Below are 16143 nucleotides of genomic sequence, written 5' to 3'. Positions count from 1 at the left end.
AAATCCCCTCCAACTCTTGTCTGTGCTCACCTTGGAGCAGTCTCTCATCTGCACACTCTTCTTCCAGGCCTCTCACCTCACCCTCTGGCCTTCCTCTACTTTTCCCGATGGAGGGGGGTCGGGTTCCCTCCCAACCCATCTCCGTAGTGTGCCCCAGCTGGGTGGGTGCTATGGTGATCTGCTAGAGTCTCGGTAATGCCATGGGGAGTGCAACGCCATGGTATTCTGCGCTTGCTCCACGGGCCTGGCCAGGTGCAGCCTGAGTCCCCAGGTTGCTGGGGAGCCTCTGAGGTCACTGTCACCAACACTCCACACAGTGCTTCCTCTCAGATGGGGCCAGAGGACTCCCTTAAGCGCCCGGCCATAAAGCCAGGCCCTCTTTTTTGGGCTTTGGGCAAGTCTGTTGCCTTGAGTGACCTGTTCTACCCAGGAGGATGAGTTTTTGGACTCAGGATCGAATGTGTCCCCTTAACTGGGCTGAGCTACCCAGCTGGATCTTCTTTGGGCCAAGGCCAGGTATATTGTGTTTGTTGAGCTATTTTGCCCAAGTGTGTCTTCCGGTTGGCAGAGGGGAGGGCCCTCCTGTCAGCTACCCTCTGCAGAACTTTAGCACTTCAGATGGCGAGCCCCTAGGGAATTCTGAGGCTTCTTGGGCAGGATGCTCGCTCCTGAGTGTACCAGTATAGGGGGAGGGGCCCCCTGGTGGGGGGCAGCGGTCCAAGGGACAAGGTGTCCTGTGTCACCCACAACAGCCAGCAGCTCCTCTCCCTCGCCTCAGTAGTCCTTCTTAACGTAGGACTGGTGGCGCTGTTATTATTATATCCCTCGCAGGGATGGCACACTGTGACTGTGCAGGCACGGCATGAGGGTGAGCACTGGGTTCGCTACTCACCTTGGTTCCTCTGCTGCTCATCGGTTGCTGGTCCACATCCCCCAGGCACTCCGGGCCCCACGGGGGGGCAGTCCATTCCTCAGCTCTCTCCTTTACTTTATAGAAGGCCGGGTGCGTGGGCTAATATCCATCGGTGCCTGGCAGCTTTGCTTTGGAGCCGCGACGTGGCTCGGATCACCTCTAGCTCTGCCTCGTCAGTGAACTCCCATATCTCTGATGTTGCAGGGTCTCCTGCTCCCGTTTCTTGCTTCCCGGGGCGATCCTGATGAGAGCTTGCTGAGGGGGGTCTAAGCAGCTCTCTGGGGTTACATGGGGGGGCTCAATCTCCTTTTTGGTCACGTTGGGGAGGGACAGACGCAGGGGAACTACCACATCCCTGCCCCCCTGGTGGCCGCCTCAGGAAATCTCTATCACACATTGAAGATCCTGTGAGTTTTCCTTTAACAGAATCGGATTATGCCAGTAAAGAGGATCCCCAGGTGTTGATGAAGTTTTCCAAGATGTTCAGATCCAAGATGGTTTGTTGGTACTGAGATCCCTGTCTGGATGTGACCAGTGGGTGGTACCTACCTCATTCCAGAGCCTGATGTTGAACCACTCCCATAACACAGCCACTGTCAGTCATAGGGGGTTTCATGCGACATTGGAAATCTTGCGCGAGGTTGCATACTGGCCCCACACGGGTCAGGACCTCAACATTATTTTAAAGGGGTGTCTTGAGTGTGCTCAGTTTTAACACAGTTCACTCACACAAAGAGTTCCCCTACAGAAAAGGGGAATGACACTGCCTTGATCAGATTAGCAAGTCAATTTTATTGTGCCAGTAATTCGCTCTTCTAGAGAAAACAAGTACATGTTGACTGTTCCATGCTTGTTTACTAAGTCGGTAGAATGTCTTCCTGCCCCAAGCTGTAAGGCAGTGACAGCTGCCACACTAATGATCAACCACACCTTCTCTCATTTCAGCCTCCCGCAAAGGATTGAGTCAGATCAATGAACACATTTTACCAGTGGGGTGATGGCGAAGATGTGGGAGATTATAGAGGTAAAAAGAAAACTCTATATTGCCTACCACCTGGCCTCGAGTGGGGAGGGTTGAAAGATAAAACAAGCCAATCGCAAACATCTAGAAGACATTTGTTGCAGACTCTGGACCCAGTTGGGACATTCTATTACTGATTGTCCTGATGGCTATTAGGTCTACACCATCTGTAACTAACATTTCTCCATTTGAGCTTACCTCAGCATGTGCTCTATAGAAATCAGGAGTGGACACTGATAAATGCGTCCACCACTTATGAGTACATTGACAATGTAAGGAAGCACTTCCAGCATGTTTTGCTTATGCTCAGCATAATGTAGAGAAGTCGACTGAAGGAATAAAAACATATTATGATCTAAAGACCACAAAGAAGGAGTATGAGGTAGGGGACCAGGTTTACCTGTACAATTTTCAGAGGAATCAGACCAAGGAACAGAAATATCTTCTGTCTTAAATCTCCCCTATTGTCATCAAGATCCACATGCCAAAGGGAGAACAGGTGGAAGAGAAATGAGCCCATATCAATCAGTTGAAAAGCTGTCCTCCCAGAAAACATTACGACTGATTGAGGAGCCCAATGAAGGTGAGCTAAGGAACAATCTGAGGAATGAGAGGTAGGATAACCTTTTGAAGAAGTCTAAACGATCTATAACGGGGAGTAAATTATTAACACCCATGAAAAACATCAAAAAGAAAAGCATGGTCTTGAAAATGTCTATTTCAAATGTAATCCATATATTTTAATTCTATTCAATGTTGTTCCATAGTTCTCTTTAGTATGTGATATTTCTCCAATTTTCTGTAACGTTTCCAGGGGAATACGTTCTGTACAAAATACTGAACCGCTCTTTTTATTCCTATCTGTAGAATAATAAACCCCTTCCATTCCAGCCCATTGAAGCAGACATCCAGGAATCCAAAGTGAGGAAGAGGTTCTACAACCATACGCTGGAATGCCAAGAACCCAGAGGTGCAGGCCAGAGCATTCACTCCCTAAGCATGGACAATTAGGAATACGGGCTCCCAGGAAAAATGATTTCTGAGGAAAGCCCCACTCTTCCCTGCTATTTCCCACAAGTAACCAGGATAAAAGATGTGGGAGTGATTTGTGCAGTTTAATGACAGCCCTAAAACGACATGAACTGAAAGGCCAGGTTGGGCCTCTAATGCGAAATACATTGGTCTAATGGAAAAAGCTCATTCGAAAAATGACATGCCATGCCTAAAACCTTCACACAGCCAAGTGGCCTAGTGAATGAAGAGTGTGTGTCTTGCTGAAAGTGACACAAGGAATATATGGAAAAGGGAAAAAACACACCTTGTGAATGACAAAAGGACAGTCTGACAGTTTCAGCTGCCACATTAAAAAAATATTGGAGGTGCAAAGCAAAGGAAAGATTCTGGTGCAGAAAGGCCTTGCATGTAAGTGATGAGGCCAAGAAAAAGTTAAGAAAAGGATTCTACATGAAACGCAGGGATATCCTAACACTGAAACTGCAATGTCCAGAGGCGTGTGCATTTTGCAAAAAGGCAAAATGTTGCTAAGAATGAATCTATTATGATGATAAAATGAACAGTGATGTGCAAACATGTTACAAATATTATGAAGACCTCATGTCTAAAGAAAGATATTGCGACATTGCAACCTTGCTCCTCTTGCCCACCTGATCTCCACCTTCTCCCCTCTCTTCCAGTGTAATGCGGATGACACTCATCTCTCCTTTAAGGTTCCCTCCTCTACCTCCTCTCCTTCCTCTCTCTTTCCCAATTGTCTGACTGCTATTCAGGCATTGTGTGCTGCAAATGATCTCTGTCTTAATGCCAGTAAGACGGAGATCCTTCTCATCAGAACTCCCCCTTTTCCCTTCCCCCCTACTCACTGGCTGCCCTCCTTGGGGCCCCTCCCCTTACCCTCTTGCGAGGTAAAAAAATATGGGTGTCATCTTCGACTCCGCTCTCTCCTTCTCACCTCATATTGCTGACCCTGCCCCTGCCAAGAAGGCTCACTTTCAGCTTGAACTCCTCAGAGGGATTCTCCCTTTTGTCACCTTCCCCAGAATCTCAAAGTCTCTAGAACTCTGGTTCTCTCCAGGCTTGACTGCTGCAACAGCCTCTTCCTCAATCAGCCCCCTCCAACTAATCCAGAATAGGACTGTGAAATTTATCCTTGGCCTTAAGCCCAGGCACTGCATCTCTCCAGCCCATATATCTCTTCACTGGCTGCCGAAGGCTGCAAGGATCAAATTCAAGATCCTCTGCATCACCCACAAGGCTTTCTGGGGCCTGGGACAGTGCTACATTCAGCTTTCTCTCCCTAAATATCACCCTGCTAGACCCCTTTAGTCCTCCAGCTCTAACTCTATGCAGGTCGGACGTTTCTCCAAGCAGAGAGAGGTGGTAGATCTCTTTCTTCGGCAGGAGCCCACTGTAGAATGGTCTCACTGCCCCTCTCAAATTTGAGCCAGACCTCCTTAAGTTCTGGAAGCTTCTCAAGACCTTCCTTTTCTCCTCCTCCTTCCCTCTCACCCTTCCTTGCTAATGCAACCTGCCATTGCAACTGGCTACTTGGTCCCTTCTGAGTCATACTCCCTCAACCAGTCTGCCCAAGCACCCCCACCCATCAGCACTTCCCTTCGGGCATCCTTCCCTGACTAAACTACTGAGTCTAGTTCACTCACCCTCTTTGCACTATTTGCCCTATCCCGCCCTTCTGCGCACTTACCCTTGAGGTTCACTCTAGCACTTACCCAGCCCCTGGGACACCTTCCTTCCCATTTCCCCCTTCTGCTCCCCTTACCTTCCCTTCTCCCTGACATGCCCTCCCTCCTGCACTTCCTGTATGCTGCACTTGCACAATCCGAATGTCACAAGGCCTAGTAGGACCGTTTATTGTTTTGTTCCTCCTCTGTTCCCTCTTCCCCTTAGTCCTGTGGCACTTTCTGCTGTATAGGCACCATACAAATGTTCAATGAATAAAAAGTAACCAAGTACAGGATTTTGGACAGTGGGGCTGACTGCAACATGGAGATTCAAAGCGACCTTCCCTCATGACACGCCCTGCTGTCCCTCTGAAAGACCATTGCTTTGAAGTTCTACCAGAAGGGATTGGCTCTAGCATGACAGGAATTTATGGGAATTTATGGTGGGCTGTATAAACAGAGGCTGCTATCAAGTGAAGCTGAACTTTGTAAAATACCCCAAATTTAAATTATTTTGTGGACTATCCCTGGCCTGACTGAGTGGGATGGCCTGCCATTAAGAGGGTCACAGGATGTCAGAGACCATCTGACCAGAGCGATACCATCTCTACAATATCAATTAGCTCAGCTTTTTATTCCACAAGAGTGATTGATCATTTTATTGCAGGCCAAGTCAACATTCGGCCCAGAGACTGGAACAGACGCTGTGGCCTCCCTGCAACTTAAATTTAAGAAATGAAATGGCAAATTATCTATGTTAATTACGTGGCCATAGATGGGCATTAGAAATGTCCTTTTACCCAGTAATCTTTCAACCATGATACTTACAGGGTATGTCATTTTAAAGATGATTTCCAGGTGGTGGTGTGAATAACTTTCATCCAAATTCGAGTTGTCGAAATTAAGTGATAATCAAAAATGTGTTCTGGCTTCCCCAAAAATTTCCTGAATCTGAAGGTTGGGGAGCTAATGGCTTATCAAATTAGATATCTGGGTAGCAAATTTCAAATTTCTAACTATGATAATTTTTGGGTAAATAGCGCAAAACCAATGCCCGCACGTGCAATACCCTGACGAAACGAAAATAAGTTCCACAGACACGTCATGATAAGAGGAGCATAAAGATCTAGGTATTATGATGGTTATTTATAAATTGTCAATTGTTGCCATGTAGTGACTTTTTGAGTGCAAAAACCGGCATGTAAAAAAATTCACTATTGTTTGCACTGCCAACAAACATGTTGAACCAGCCCTGATTCACAGTGCAGTGCAAAGTACATTTTTACAGAGCTTAGTCACTTTGCACTGCAAAAGTACTCTTTGCATCGCCCATTTAGTGTGGTGCAAAGAGTACTTTTCCAGTGCAAAGTCACTTTGCTCTGCAAAAACACACTTTTCACTGCTCTGTGAACCAGGGCTGGTTCAATGTGTTTGCTGACAGTGCGCAGTCACTTTGCACCTGAGCTGAAAGTTCCATGAATTAGGTCCTAAGAATCATTTTGAGTTTGAATATTTTATAACTCATAGCATGACATAATAATATATTAGGTTCACTGATTCTTTATGGTGTTTCATACATTTTTTATTATTTTGTTTCACCTTTCTAAAGCGTTCCTATGAGGGGACTGGTAGCGGACATTGATGATCTTTCTCAAATTCCTGGAATGATTTCCAATGCCTCTTTCTATCAGGGGTCACTGGTTGGCACTCCACCATCACACATATTCCTTGTAATGGTTTCTCATTCTCTTCTCTCTATGCAAGTGAATGTATTAGAGCTCACCTCCAAGAATGAGTTATGTAACTCATGCATGAGCTTGAAGCAATGATCATTTTCACTCACAGCTATATGCAACAACTGTTTATTTTGACAACTCTTTATTTTGATCACAAAATAGTCAATGTTAGGGTTACATCAATGCTTAAGCGTTTCTTGGGGAACCTCTACAACTAAAAAGGGACATCAAAATACATGTCAAGATGGGTCAACCAAAATGATGATACTTTAGTACTCCCAATGTTCCCCTTGTTATAAAACATAAAAGTACTTCTGGTACTTGTTTCTCCCAGTATTGATACCAGATCCTTTCTTCTGACCCTTCTATTCAGTCAATTTGTTCAACTGGTCCCTCTTCTGGACCTTGTTTCAGCTCAGGATTTGGAATACCTACATAACCTATAGTTTGGACCTCAGGTTTCCATTAAACAATAGGCCCCTCCCATCGAAGCTGGCCTTGCGTTTCTCTGCAGGATTTCAACAGACCTTGGTATGCGAATTCTCATCCGACCAGACTATGTCGTTTTGGGATTCAGAGTAAGTCTTGCTTTCACCCTTGGGCTTAAGGATTCTCAGCAGGTATGTCATGCTTCCCTGATGGAAGTTATGGCATTCCTGGAGACTCCATTGAAAGTGCCTTCACGTTACACTACGTTCCCCTGTGAGCGGTCTAGTGTTTTTCAAGATGGCTGCCCGTTGTTTATACTGGAGGAATTGCTGGCATTCGGATGCGTTGCACCTTCGGTCTTTTCACCGTCCTACCAACGCTAGTAACTTTCACTCTCAGAGCTAACGCTCCATTGTTATCTTTTCTGTCTTTCTCTCCCGCGATCGTCCCTTCGATCGTTGCCTACTGTTCTGCCCTCTCGCCTCTTCGAGCGTACTTACTTCTGTTTTCTTTTTGTTCTTACCTTTGTTTCCCGTTCCGTTGCTTCCCCAAGCTACTACGTCTCTCTCTCACACTCTCATCCTCCTCGTGTGGACTACGTACCTTGAACAAAGCCATACTTGTGTAACATCCGTAAGGATCCAATACAGGGTTTTTTCAGCCAGGAGGCTTTTTCCCTGTTGGAGGACGGTCTCCAGGGGAGCCCCACGGTTGGGTGTTTACCTCCCGACAGCGTGGCTTCCAGCAGAGACCGACCTTATTTACACGATAAGAAGAAAACCAAGGAAATACGCAGACGAAGAAAGACAGCACCACAAGAAGACGACCTAGACGATAAAGGTGAGGAGGAAGGAAGGGAGGTTCATTGCAAATCTTACAGCGTGCAACGCCAGGAAGTAAGAATGGCTTCACTCGAACAGTACCAAGAACTTGTAGGGGCCATACCAGGGCTAACTGTGGAAGTCCAAACCCTCCGAAATGAGAACCAGACATTACGCCAGCAAGTTAATACTTGTGATGAGAACAGGGAAAATAGGGGTGACCTACCTCCTCTCCCGTTGCAATTTGGCAAGTATGATGGGAACCCACGATCGCTAAGGGAGTTCTTAGACTCCTGTTTGATCTATTACACATTTCGTCCATGAGCATTTGATTCCGATAGGGCGAAGGTGGGATTCCTAGTTTCGAACCTGGCCGGCAATGCAGTAGCATGGGCAACCCCTCTTATAACCCAGTTTGACCCTGCTACAAATGACTATGCAGCATTCACACAAATGTTCAAAGCACGATTTGAACGTCCTGAGGTCCAATTCTCTTCGTATGAACAAATAATAGACCTCAAACAAGGTAATCTAGACGTGCAAACTTATATTTCTTCCTTCATGAGACTTGCTACCAATTCTGATTGGCTGGATTCTGCCCAACAAACATTGTTTCGCAGGGGTCTCAATGAGGATATCAAAGATGAGTTAGCCAGGACTGCTAGACCACATTCCTTTCAGGATTTAGTCTCTCTTGCTCTTCAGATTGAATTCCGTTTAGGAGAGAGAAGGCAAGAACGGAGAAGGAATCCTACGACGCCCATCCTCCATACGCCGGGTCAGGGAAATCGTATGGTCCCTCATGAAGGAGAAGAACCAATGCAAATTGGTGCGACAAGAGGCCCGCTAACCTCAGAAGAAAGAAGGAGAAGACGTGATCTCGGTCTCTGTATGTACTGTAGGTCCCAAAAGCATCTCTTGCGAAATTGTCCAGAGGTACCCCCTCGGCGACAGGGAAACGCTACCCCCCGAACCTGAACAGGGGAAAGTCCGGGGACAGTAGTCCGACTCCCTGTATCAACCACTTACCTGTACCCTCTAGTGACGATACACGTTTGATGGTTTTTCCTGTCCGACTCACAAGCGGCAAATCTGACCCTTGGGATGTGATAGCAATGTTGGATTGTGGTGCAGCTGGAAATTTTATCGACATACAGTGGCCAGAGAAGAATGGCCTGCCTCTCCGCAAGAAACTACAGCCGGTCCCAGTGGAAGGAGTTGACGGTACTCCTTTGTCATCCGGTCCCATCAGGTATGAAACAAAACCTGTTAACGTCAAACTGTTCCAACATCAGGAGATGGTGGTATTTGATCTCATCCGTGCTGCTCATTTCCCCGTAATACTGGGGATGCCCTGGTTACGCCGCCATAATCCTACAATCGATTGGACGGCTAATACCATTCATTTCAAGTCTTCGTTTTGCTCAAAAGGGTGTTTGCAGCCTATCTCCCCTCATCCACGAACCAACTCCGCAGGATCCTTGTCAGCTGCTTCAATACATCTGATACCTTCCCATTACTTGGATTTCATGGAAGTATTCTTGGATCATCAACCTCATATCCTTCCTCCTCACAGAAACGAAGATTGTGCCATTGAAACAGTGCCAGGAGCTTCAATACCCTTCGGACGGATGTTTCCCCTATCTTTACCTGAACGTCAAGCTCTCAAGGAATACCTGGACTGCAACCTTCATCATGGACTCATTCAGGAATCCAAGTCCCCTGCCGGAGCCTCTTTGTTTTTTATCCCGAAGAAGGGATCCTCCGAACTTAGGCCATGTATAGACTACAGAGGACTTAATCAAGTAACAATCAAAGACTGGTATCCTATGCCTCTAATTAAGGAGGTCTTGGAGGCAGTACAAGGAGCCAGCATCTTCACTAAACTTGACCTACGGGGTGCATACCATTTGCTCAGGATCCGAGCTGGTGACGAGTGGAAGACTGCATTCCGGACACCTCTAGGTCATTTCGAATACAAAGTAATGCCATTTGGTTTGGTAAATGCTCCTGCCATATTTCAGCGATTCATCGACAAACTGTTTTCGGACCGTCTGTTTACCACAGTAGTAGTATACCTGGATGATATTTTGGTGTTCTCGAACCCATCCAAAGAACATCATCATCATGTTAGGGAAGTGCTCCAGAGACTCGTGCAAAACCAACTTTACGTCAAGCCGGAAAAGTGTGTCTTTGACTCGTCTTCTGTGTCCTATCTGGGATTTGTTTCGTCGGGAGAAGGGATTCACATGGATCCAGGGAAGATAAAGGCCATCCTGCAATGGCCCAAACCCAAAAACGTCAAGGATATTCAGCGGTTTTGGGGGTTGGCCAACTTCTACAGACATTTCATTTCTGGATTTTCTAATCTGGTACTTCCCATCACAGCCCTCCTAAAGAAGCGGGTGACATTCAATTGGTCATCAGACGCTGATCAAGCTTTTCTTATATTAAAACAAGCGTTTACCACAGCTCCCATATTGATTCAACCTAACCAAGCACTTCCCTTTATAATAGAAGCCGACGCTTCAAACGGAGCGATAGGAGCAGCATTGTTACAAAGACATACAGATGACAAGGAACACCCAGTAGCCTACCTATCACGCACCCTCACCTCCAGTGAGCGGAACTATTCGGTGATAGAACGGGAACTATTGGCTATCAAACTAGCCTGTGAAGAGTGGCGTCACCTATTACAAGGAGCCATACATCGCTTTACCGTTCGGACAGACCACAGGAATTTGAAGATACTTCAACAGATGGAATGCAGAAATGCCAGACATGCCAGATGGGCGTACTTCTTCTCCCAATTTGATTTTGATATTTTGTACATCCCAGGAAAGGAGAACGTTCTTGCGGACGCACTATCCCACAGCCAGGGTACGAATATCGAATCTCCTGGAAAACCCGAAAGATTACTGCCTAACAAGACTTTTCGGATCATTGCCAATACCTACCTAAAGGATACCAGAGACAGCCTCATTCTCAACAGGCCATCTCAGGTGTTAAGGACCAGACTAAAAGAAAGATCAGGACTTTATTTCCGAGATGATGCCCTATATTTACCCAGTAAAGAGCAACAGACCTTGGTTATGTCATGGTGTCATGACACTCCATTGGCTGGTCACAAGGGCCAGAAAGCTACCTTAGATCTGGTGTTACGGTATTTCTGGTGGCCAGATTGCGCTAAAGACGTCAAGACTTATGTAGCCACTTGTCCCACCTGTGCCAAGAACAAACACCAGACGTCTCGACCTCTCGGTCTGCTTCAACAAGAACCCATATCTTCTCAACCTTGGACTCATATATCGATCGATTTTGTGGTAGATCTCCCATTCTCTCAAGGTATGACTGCCATCATGGTCACGGTAGACTCCCTAAGTAAATTGGCTCATTTCATACCCTTACAAGGGGTACCTCAGCTCCTGAAACAGCCAGAGTCTTTCTCAAAGACATAGGGCCTCATTCCGAGTACGGCGCTAACCAATGGCGCTATTAACGCCTTGGTTGACGCCGTACCCGGACCGGCAGCGCCTTGGTGGATGGCGGAATTACCGCCCCATTCCAAGGTTGGCGGGGCGGTAATTCCCCATTCACCAAGGCTCTTCCCCATTCCCAAATGAGCCCCCATAGGGCTCAATGGGAATGGGGAAGATGCAAATAACGGTGACCGTTCATTACGGTCACCGTTATTGGCTTGGAGGCCCCTTTGCGCCCTCGACTTTAACACCTGCTCAAAGCAGGCGTTAAGGGTGAGGGCGCAAAGGAAACTCGGAGTATGGCGGTAAGGGATCACAGCCACCGGTCTCGTTACCGGTGGCCGCTATCCCTTACCGCCATACTCGGAATGAGGCCCATAGTAAGGTTACATGGTCTCCCCCATACAGTATTATCTGATAGGGGCTCCAAGTTTACCTCAACATTTTGGACCTCTCTGTGCAAACAACTAGGTATTCAGCGAGCTCTTTCATCAGGTTTCCATCCCCAGAGCAACGGGCAGACCGATTGAACCAAACTATGGAACAATATCTACGTTGTTTTTGTAGTCAGCGACAAGAAGACTGGAATCTGTATCTTCCATCAGCAGAATTCGCTTATAATAATACCTTCCACACGGCCATCCGGATGAGTCCGTTCTACTGCCCTATGGATATCACCCTCGCCATATGTTGGTAGGATCACCTGAACCTTCAAAGCTGCCTACTATCGAACTTCTTATCCAATCTCTGAAAGAGACCCATCAGCTAGCCAGTGACACCTTAATGGCTAGTCGCAAGGATTATAAGAGATGGGCCGATAAGAAAAGGCTCCCCAATCCTCCCTGGAGGGAAGGATCCCGGGTATGGCTGGCTACCAAGTTCTTACCTAGGTGGGTTCACACCGGAAAATTTGCCCCAAGGTATATCGGTCCTTTCAAAGTCAAGAAAAAGATCAACCCAGTGGCTTTCCAGCTAGACCTGCCTCCTCAATTGAGTCAAGTACATCCGGTATTCCATTCTTCGTTACTCAAGGAATACCGTCCAGACCCTTATCGAAGAAAGATCACCCGACCCACATACAACAAACCAAGCGATCCTGAGGAGTATGAGGTCTCATATTTGGTGGATTCCCGTTACTATCAAGGAGGGCTCCAATGCTTGGTACATTGGAAGGGTTACACCCCAGAGGAACTCACTTGGGAGCCCCACCATCATATACATGCTCCATTACTCATTCGGAGGTTCCATCGCCTCCATCCAGGAAAGCCGGGGGGTCCCCCGGTGAAGAGGAGGCATACTGTCATGCTTCCCCGATGGAAGTTATGGCATTCCTGGAGACTCCATTGAAAGTGCCTTCACGTTATACTACGTTCTCCTGTGAGCGGTCTAGTGTTTTTCAAGATGGCTGCCCGTTGTTTATACTGGAGGAATTGCTGGCGTTCGGATGCGTTGCACCTTCGGTCTTTTCACCGTCCTGCCAACGCTAGTAACTTTCACTCTCAGAGCTAACGCTGCATTGTTATCTTTTCTGTCTTTCTCTCCCGCGATCGTCCCTTCGATCGTTGCCTACTGTTCTGCCCTCTCGCCTCTTCGAGCGTACTTACTTCTGTTTTCTTTTTGTTCTTACCTTTGTTCCCGTTCCGTTGCTTCCCCAAGCTAATACGTCTCTCTCTCACACTCTCATCCTCCTCGTGTGGACTACGTACCTTGAACAAAGCCATACTTGTGTAACATCCGTAAGGATCCAATACAGGGTTTTTTCAGCCAGGAGGCTTTTTCCCTGTTGGAGGACGGTCTCCCGGGGAGCCCCGCGGTTGGGGTTTTACCTCCCGACAGCGTGGCTTCCAGCAGAGACCAACCTTATTTACACGATAAGAAGAAAACCAAGGAAATACGCAGACGAAGAAAGATAGCACCACAAGAAGACGACCTAGACGATAAAGGTGAGGAGGAAGGAAGGGAGGTTCATTGCAAATCTGACAAGGTATTTTGCCAGACACTGGCTTTCAGGATTCACAGAAGTTACTGCCTTAAAACTTGGGTTTCAGGATTCTTAATAGGTCTTTCCCTAGATTAGTAGGTCTTTATTTAGATATTGTGTTTAAGGATTGTCAGTAGGTCGTTTACCAGACCTTGGCTTTCAATATTCTCAACAGGTCTTTCACCAGACCTTGGCTTTAAGGGGGCTTACCAAGTCTTCCACCAGCCTTGGGCTTTTAGGATGATCTCCAAGTCTTCCACTGTACCTAGCTTTTAGGTTTATCTCTAAGTCTTCCACCAGAACAGGGCTTTCAGGATGCTCGATAGGTCTTTCAGTATACCTTGGTTTCCATGTTCCACACCAAGTATCTTTTTCCAAGACCGTATGCTCAATGTTCGATTTAGGTCCTCTCCGCGGACCTTAATTATTTGAGTTATTTGAGTTATCTTTGCACTTTCGTGTAGGCTATGCCTCCAGCCCCAGGACTGGTTACCTTGCTGTCAGCTTTTTTTGAGATTGCCTGACACACCTCAGGGTTCCAGGGACCTAGTAGATCCCGGCGGAACTTCCCAGGTGTCAAGCAGGTTGGGATACGCATTTCTCCCCCTTATCAGGGTCAATGTCAGACAGCCTGTATTTTAGTTGCCCTCATGCCATAGGCCAGTCTCTTGTTCCTCTTCCTTAAGGTGGCAGGTTGAGGGCGGGGGCTGTAGCACTCCAGTTCCTTCAAAGTAACCCGGTACGGTTTTCCTTCCATGCACAATCTCTTCTGCCAAGATATCCCTCTTGAAGGTGATTCACAGGTTACAGGGGTGTAGTCATCAGAAAGTTCCAAGGCTCCTCCAGCCTTCCTTCTGTCTCATTATTCCTTCTTCTGACGTCACCCATTGTAGCAAGGGAGTGCAGGTAGGAGCGTCTACCTCTGCCAGGTTGCTCTCCCTCTCTGGGCTTCTACAACCCTTCTTATGGTTCCATGTAATTTTGCCATAGGTAATTACTTTGAAGTAATTTACTTCGAAGTAATTACTTTGGAAAATCACTTTTATTTATTTATTTATTTATTTATTTATTTTTTATTTGGGGGGTTTCCCCTGAACCTTTCTTCTCCTACACTAGTACCCGTACCCGTAGCCCCACTGCAACCCTTTTAACCCCTTAGCCCACAACCCCCTATATAATTCGAAGTGTTTTTGAAGTGATTACTTGGAATTTCCTGAGATGGGCTATACTTCCTCTTTGCCTTCCCATAGATTGTTCCTCATTCACGTTTGAACCAAGGGTTCTGATTGGTTGTTCTGTACGTCCAACCTACTCCCTTTCCCTGCCTTGAAATTGGCTTTGTGTCAGGATTGGCTAATTATGGGTTTCAGAATAATAATCTCTCCTAAGCATTAGTGAGGAGTTAAGTGCAAGCGATGTACCTGTTATCATCTTGGAAGACTCTTGAGTGTGAAATGCGAAGTTACGTGGCTCTGCTCTCTCCTTGTCGTGCCAGGCCCATCAGGCATTGGGATCTCCAGTAGCATGCTGTCTGCTCTCTTCCCTGCTTTGGTTCTACACCAGGTTACTTTCTGCTGCCTCCTGTGACTATTACGTGGACGCCACAGTCTCGCTTTTTCAAGGCAGGTCTGGGAAGACCACAAGTTTGTGGCTCTCCTCATAGTCATATATCTCTGCCTGTGAGAGCTCTGCAGTTGCTATCACATTTGGTAAAACACCCACACCCTGTTACTCTGACCTGGCTTGTAATTAGGCGGTTGCCAAAGCGGTCCCCTGGGTATCCTGGGGCTTTTAGTATACCCAATCTACCTTTGTCCTAATATGGTAAGATTGGAGAATGCAGCATCTAGTGGGGTGTAAAGGGCCTGTAGGAACCCATTTCGGCCACCCCTAGTGAGGAACATTGGGCAGCGGCTGGTCCAATTCTGTCCCTAGTGGACAGTAGCCCTATAGGTTAACATGGGGAATTGCGGGAATTCACCACACTCACGAATTCCTTGACAGGTACATGGCTTTATTATGTACCATGTGGTAATGAACGAACTTCAAATTAACCCAAAAAGCTCTTTACTTTTCTATTGTGTTATAACACTATTGTGTTCTCTGACCATATTATTTTGCGACTGATCTTTTGTTGATTTTTTGTATTACTCTCCATTGCAGTAGATGCTGTGTCCATGGAAGGTGTCAAAGTGAAGTGGAGTGGTAGGTGACCACTTTCCCAATGATCAGTGACCACTAATTCTGAAGGAAAACGCCAGAGTGTAAGAGCCCCAAAACCATAATCCAGAAGGGAAAAGGTATTGCAAATATATTTGTTATACAATGCTCTACGCTGGTATGCCGGCTGGCCCGGCAGCCAAACAGAAAACATGGGGCGCCACACTGTCATTTCGCAGTACGATCATATTCAGCCTGGAAACTAGACTCTCTGTCCCGGAGAAAACTTGGAAACATTACTTCTCGTTCTATGCTCCGGTCCAATGTCCAGACTGCTCCAAGTCTCCTGCATTTTAGGACAGAACAGAAGACACAGCTCTTCCGACAACACCTTGGTGTAATCTAGATTCCAGCTATCTTTTGCACATCGACCTCTGTATATTGTACTCTGATAATTGTCACTTATCTTTACTTAATGCCTTGTTAAATTCTCGCTACCAATGTTTTGCTCTGCAACACGTACTGTGTTCCGTTGCTCCAGAGCTACGCTCACAATATAACAATATGATAATAAGAATAATTAAGAATAATCATAACAGTCATAATATTGTGCCCTACTACTCTGCCACATGTCATACACGCATTAGATGTCTTCAAAAGAGTAAACCACTCCTAGGTATGAGTCCCCCTAAGCAGAACTGCCACAGAAATCCTTGACGTGCATGTAGAGCTGCTCTATGTATGTCTGTTTGTCTATATGGAGTTTATGAAGTGCCAAGCTAGCTGGGAAGCAACTGAGTGCTGTACATAAGGGAAATACTGTTAGGATGTGCAGTGTTTCCAATGTTTACCTGTTAAACCATGAGTGTATAATATTTCCTTCACTATGTCTATTGTCACTTAG

The sequence above is a fragment of the Ambystoma mexicanum genome, chromosome 2p (assembly GCF_040938575.1).
Source record: "Ambystoma mexicanum isolate Mex_15411 chromosome 2p, UKY_AmexF1_1, whole genome shotgun sequence".
Taxonomy (NCBI): domain Eukaryota; kingdom Metazoa; phylum Chordata; class Amphibia; order Caudata; family Ambystomatidae; genus Ambystoma; species Ambystoma mexicanum.
Note: the sequence above shows the minus strand (reverse complement) of the source record.